The sequence below is a fragment of the Strix aluco genome, chromosome 1 (assembly GCF_031877795.1).
Source record: "Strix aluco isolate bStrAlu1 chromosome 1, bStrAlu1.hap1, whole genome shotgun sequence".
Taxonomy (NCBI): Eukaryota; Metazoa; Chordata; class Aves; order Strigiformes; family Strigidae; genus Strix; species Strix aluco.
In genome coordinates this window covers 147,435,951-147,442,067 of record NC_133931.1, presented here as the reverse complement: position 1 = coordinate 147,442,067, position 6,117 = coordinate 147,435,951, and positions in this window count along the sequence as shown.

Here is a 6,117-nt window from a genome sequence, read left to right as displayed (position 1 = left end):
GAAGTTTCTTGGCCTTTTTTCCATCTCTGCTTAGACAAACGCATACAAGTTTTTGCCTCCTTTTTCCCCAGTTGTATTAGGCAAAGCCACAGACAAATAACCATAAGTAAAAGGGGCAGGATACAGTTATGTGGCCACTTCTTCCTGTTGCCACTGGCCCAGTCTCTGGAGCAAACTCAGACTGAATTTACTCCCTGAATGAAAACCCTGGGAGTTGTGCCAGGGATGCTGTAGATTCAGTGACCTGTTTCCATGTACAGAGTTGAGCCTCCAGGCAGAGGGGCATTCAACATGTGCATATGGCAAAAGAAAAGGAACCCTTTTTCCATCTCTAGTTTCAAGTTTGGCTTGACCATTGTCTGATGCTGTTTAGTGAAAGCTGGGCACTGGGCAGAGAAGCAGCAGCCGAATACTCTAACAAGTGGCTTGTTAGTGAGGAATGTCCTGCGGTAAGTACGGAGCAGCCTTGTCACTTCTCAGCCAATCCTCTGAGGACAATAAGGAAGGAGGACAAAATGAGTGCAGCCCTCCTGGGCCTCCCCTTAAGAGTTTAAAAGCAAAATATTGATTTTGAGTTACCCTGCTTCAACTCAGCTTCACTCTCCTGATATTTTTATTCCCTTGTAGATTTCTGACTCCATTCGTTTTTTAAAGAAATCACTGGTGAAATTGTGGTGTGTCCATGTAACATTCCTGAGCCTAAAAATATGGTCAATTGACACCTTGAAGGTTTCCAGGCAACTCTAACCATTTGTGACATCTTTAACTGCATCCCCAGTATGTTCAAAACAGATGAAGTGAATGAATTGATTTTAGCTGTATAAAACCCTTGATAAAAATCTCTTTGTGGCCATCCAGTTAGTCTCCTGATGATTTGCAGAGTATTTACTTATGCCATGAACTTGATCCTTCCCACCTCTCCGCTTGTTTTTCAGCTAGCTCTGCTGTGGGTTCCCTGCTCCTGAATGCACTGCGGTCACCTTCCCCAGAGCCAGAGCAAGAGCCAGAGTCAAACAATGCTGTACCTACAGCCACAATATCACCAGGTCAGACTTGAGATTTTTATATATGCCATAGTGTACTGTATGAATAGCACTTAGTAGTAGCAAGACAAAAAGAAGCAAATTTATCAGGTGTTTTAAATTATTGCAACACCCAATTTGCCCAATAAAATCAGCAGATTCGTGTAACCTGATTCAAAGTCGAAATGATTCTTCAACTGGCTTAAGGAGATAGTGGATAGAACACAGCAAAAACCTTTCCCTTTGTTCCCAGAAAAAAAATTGAACATTTGCATGTGATGAAATGTGCAGTAGGCCAGGATTAAATTAAGTGCAGAATCTCAACTCCTTCAATCAAATAATCTGTTAAACTGACATTTATGTGTGTGGTCCAAAGGAAATTCTTCTGAAGACATATGGTCTTTTCACTGTAGCCTATTTTGGATCAAGTTCCGTTGTATTAACAAACATATAGAAAAATTGTTGATGGGCTTGATTATTTTGGGTTTTTTTAAATGTGCCCCTGAGTGTTTCTAACCCCAGGGATTCAGGCTTCTCCAAGTACCAAGCACAGTAACCACACATGCTAAGCAATAATTTCAACGCTCAACATTTGGTGTCTCAGATCCCCTTGACAAAAACGGAAGACTGAATCAGAGACAGGAGCCTGCTGCATACACTGCTCATTGGACTGGAGCGCTGATAATAACACATCTTTCAAGAAATGCAGGATATTCTTGATTAATTAGAGAAAGACTTATCTGAATCCAAGAAAAACAAAAACGCATCTGCTGGCAGTAAGAGTGTGCCGTGGGGCATGAGCAGGACACCAAGGTCTGACTTTGGCAAAGTATTTAACACATACAGAAGAGTTATGCCTATGTCTGATGCCCTTGGTTGGCTAAACTGGTAATAATCGCCTAACACCTCTAACCTGGCTTCTCTGCAACACAAGCCATAGGATTTCTTTGATCACTGCTGCACCAAGCCCAGCCTTTCTGGTTGAGCAAGAGCATATTCTGAAGGAAAGCATCAAATCTGAAGGAAGAGAGACAAGGTGTCTAGTAAGCTGATCTTCTATTGTTAAAAAAAAAAAAAAAATAGAGCACAAAGCTGCTTCTCTAAAATATCTTTTATCAGAGAAAGTGAGGTGATGCAACTGAGCTGATCTCTGCCATCAACAGGAAGATGTTCTGTTCCCTTCCCCTCATCCCTTCTCTTCTCCACAGCCCCAGTCTTCTCCTTAGACCCTGCTGTGATTCAACTCAGTGGAATATTAATACAGAGTAAATCACGATTTTCATGTGAATGGCCACAGGAAAATCATGTGGATGATTCTCCATCAGCTGAGTGAATGAAAGCGAAGGGCCATGTGAACACTGAGACCAGCCAAGAGTTCGAGGTGGGAAGGAGGGCTGTGATCCAAAAGCAGGGAAAGGGAGAAGCAGGGGGTGGGAGGAACGGAGATCACCACTTGAGACAGAAACTGATCAGCTTCAGCTTTTTGGGGACTTTGTTTTTGGGGAAAAAAGACTACTTGCATAATGTATAGAAACACACTGGAACCTATATGTCCTACGGGTAGTGATATCACTATGAAAAGGCTACCGCCTCTCCTGCTGCATGTGGCGTCCGTATTGCTGTTTCCTAATTGCACACAAGTAGGCAAGACCTTAGGGCCTGCACACTGCCAGTGTGCAGCCACGGCTGAGACCCAGCGCGGGGCCAGAGCTGCTGGGGAGTTTGCTCTGCTCACGATGATACCGCGCTGTCCTCCTGCGTGCGTGGCTGTCCCTGGGCATATGGGCACATGTGGGCTGCGTGACATCGGTGCGTGATAGCCCAACCAGTGAGGGACAGCTGAAGGAGCCTTTCCAGATGCATTGGGAGTGAGAGGAATGGCAGCCATCCATAGATAGAGCATCTGATTTATTCTGCATTGAGGAGGTGAGACCAGATTCCCACTGACGTGATGGCACTGGCTCAGGTCGGGGAGGACCTGGCGCCAGTTCTGGTCAGGGAACAGCTTTAGCTGCGAGCAGAGGATGACAGTGCAGCATGGTAGTGAAGTGTGCAGGACTGCTGCAGGTGAGGATGGAGGAAGGGAGAGTCCCTGAAAGGCTGTGGGTTCATCCTGACCCACCACCTGCAGCTTCACCTCTGGGGCCAAGGGGTGCAGCATTGTGCCCTGGATTTCTGGCTGCTCTCTGGTGCATGTGTGGCTTCCTGTGGAGCTGCTCTGAATTGCACTTGTTGAGAGCCACCGCACTGGCCAGCAGCATGCTGAAAAGCATCATCTGAGATGTCTTGGCTTTTGCAGCATAAGCTTGTTTAAAAAAGCTGTGATCGTGTCAGCAGAGCCCATCATGTTCCCCCTACCCTCCTGCTGAAACCGCAGTGCGCTGCACACTGACCACCCGGCACAAGCAGCGGCATGTCCTCTGGCTGCTCATGTCCATGTTTCAGGACAGTCCCAGGAAGCCCAGCTTTCCCCTCAGCCTTGGGTGGGCAGGCCAGGGATCCACTGTGGGGCTGCCGGCAGCTGAAGTTGGAGAGAGGCAATCTTATCTTAATGCTGTGAGGCTTGTTGGGTTTGGGAACGGGCATTCAAGTCTGGAGGGCTGCTGGGGCAGCCGGGGAGAGGGGGGATTTGCTTTCAAGCTGTGCCAATTGACTTCTGAGGCTTTTCTTCCTCTGAGCCAGCCGAAGGGGACCAAAGCAAATTTGCTGAGCGACTGCTGCTTCCTGCCCCTTGTGCCGGCACCCTGGGGAGAGGGACAGGGACAGGGGAGCTGGAGCCCGGGAGATGTTTCCTCCTCGTTTACCTGCTCGGAGAAGCCTCCTTGACACACCCATGAGGGTGAGGAGGAGGCTGAAGAGCAGCTGTTTTGTTTGTTGGTGGGTTTCTGGCAGGGCATCTGCCTGGGAATGGCGGAGGAGAGTTTCCTCTCGGATTCCTGCCCTGCTGCAGGGACAGGATGAGCTGGGGGAAGCTGCAAACAAAAGCCGGGCAGAGAGAAACGGGCTGGTGCTGCCTACTGATGCTTTTGGTTTTGAGGATTTCACAGCCATAGCCTTTCTGCAGCTGGCTGAAGTGTGTGCAGGCAGATCCCACGCTCTCACACAGGCTTAGCCCTGTCTGCCAGGGTGAAGGGGGCAGGTGGAGGTGCCGGCTCACACAAGGACACCTGCACAGCGATGCAGCCCGGGCCCTGGGTGATGCTCTCCTCTGCCCCAGTTACAGATGCAGTGGGTGCTCCTGGGAGGTTTCAGGTTTTCCCTCAGCCCCGAGGCAGCAATGCCTTTGTACCCATCCCTTGCCCTCCTGCCTGACAGAGGAGATTTGAGTAAAGGGTGACTGGAGCAGCCAGCACACTTCCCCATGGGACAGGGTACCCCAGAAATAGGAGGTAAAGCTGCTAATAGACAGCAGTGCCCGGCTGCACAGGGGATCGGCCAAAAAAAGTGCAAAGATAGAGTTAGGAGGTCATGCCTATGGTGAAAATAAGGACTCAACGAAGTTGCACAAAAACATTTATGAGCTAACGTGCCCTGCCTACAAAGATACCAATCTCTCCTCAGGCTATAAAGTCTAAACATGAAAAAAGATTGGCAAAGTAATTTCAAATCTGGCTGTGGTTTTCCTAGCCAGGCAATAGCATGGTCAGCCACCCAACCCATTGCTCTTCAAACATAGTAGTTTCTCAAAAGCATTTATTCTAAAAAGAAAAACTCCAAGCCTCCAATTTAAATATACAGAAATCCAGATGGGAGAAGTGTTAATTTGAATTTACACATATGATATCACAGCCTGTAGGGGTTAAGGAGACAGTAGGAAAATAAAACCTATACTTTTTTTCTTCTAAGTAAATTACATGATCAAGTTTTTTAAAAAAATGCTGTATTCCAACTGCCATCACTTGTACCACATCTGAAAAACATATTTAGCTATAAGTGGAGTTTTTAGTAAGATCTGTCCCTATTCCAGTGATAAGAAGGACAAATTATTTTGGTAGCCAAGCCAGGTAAGGTAGCTAAGCTCAACCTAAGACTATTTATTCACTTGTCCACTAGGATGTTATGTAATCGCTTTTTAATATGATGCATATTCAAGTCCAGAGTGTCAGCCCCGGTGGCAGAACCCTCCTGATATGGCTGGTGCAAGAAGAGCCAGAATAATAGCAGGAAAGGACAGATACGTAGGTGCTCAGGTTATTTAGCACGGCTAGTGGCCTTTGGCCAGGCTGCACTTTCTGAAGACGTCAAAGGTGAGTTGCTCCCAGCCCAGGCACCATCTGCTCTGCTTTTTCCTCCAGCAGAAGTTTAAAGTGTTGTGACCATATAGAAAGCTGGTTGTATACCCTGGAGTACTCTGGTGCCGGCTGCAGGAAACCCAGCTAGGCATGGACCACCATAGGATAAACCAGCACCCGGCAGCTCCCTGGATGTGGAGTGCTGGGAGGCTGATGGGGCAATTCCTGGCTACTGGCCATTGTGGGATGGCGTCAGGGCCTGTCTCAGTGTGCAGCCGCCCTCCCGTCCCTGTGCAGCGGGGACACATGTATGGGGCAGCTCACGGACAGCAGGACATGGATCCAGAGCACTCCCGGGCAGGTGGGAAGCGGGTTTGAGCCTGAGTGCTGGGAAGGACCAGCACTGGTGCAAGACGGCTCGAGTCAATAGTAAGGATGCCTACACCACAGACCTACCCACGCTGAAAAATAAGAAATGGGAAAGGTGTAGCTGGGGCACTGCGTGGAGACGGTCGCTGGGGTTGCTGAGCCAGCGAGGGACGGAGGCGTCGGGAAGGGGATCTGCAGGGAAATGCGGAGGCTAAACTTACGGGAGACATTTCAGCCCCAGTGAATCTCTGCCAACTTCATGTGAGTCACAACCAGGGAGAGTTGTTCTCACTGCTATTGAGAAATATGAGGGGGGGAACCCTGTCATAAATTTTTTTTGTTTAGTCACTGATTTCCTGTGAATGGTAGTAACAGTTCAGTCTACAAAGTTGATGTAGTTGTGAAACTATTTTTCAGCTGTCACAGCTCAAATGCCACTGCATGCATGCTTTAAAGCAGACTGCCTTAACAGCAGTTTGACTATACCTAATACT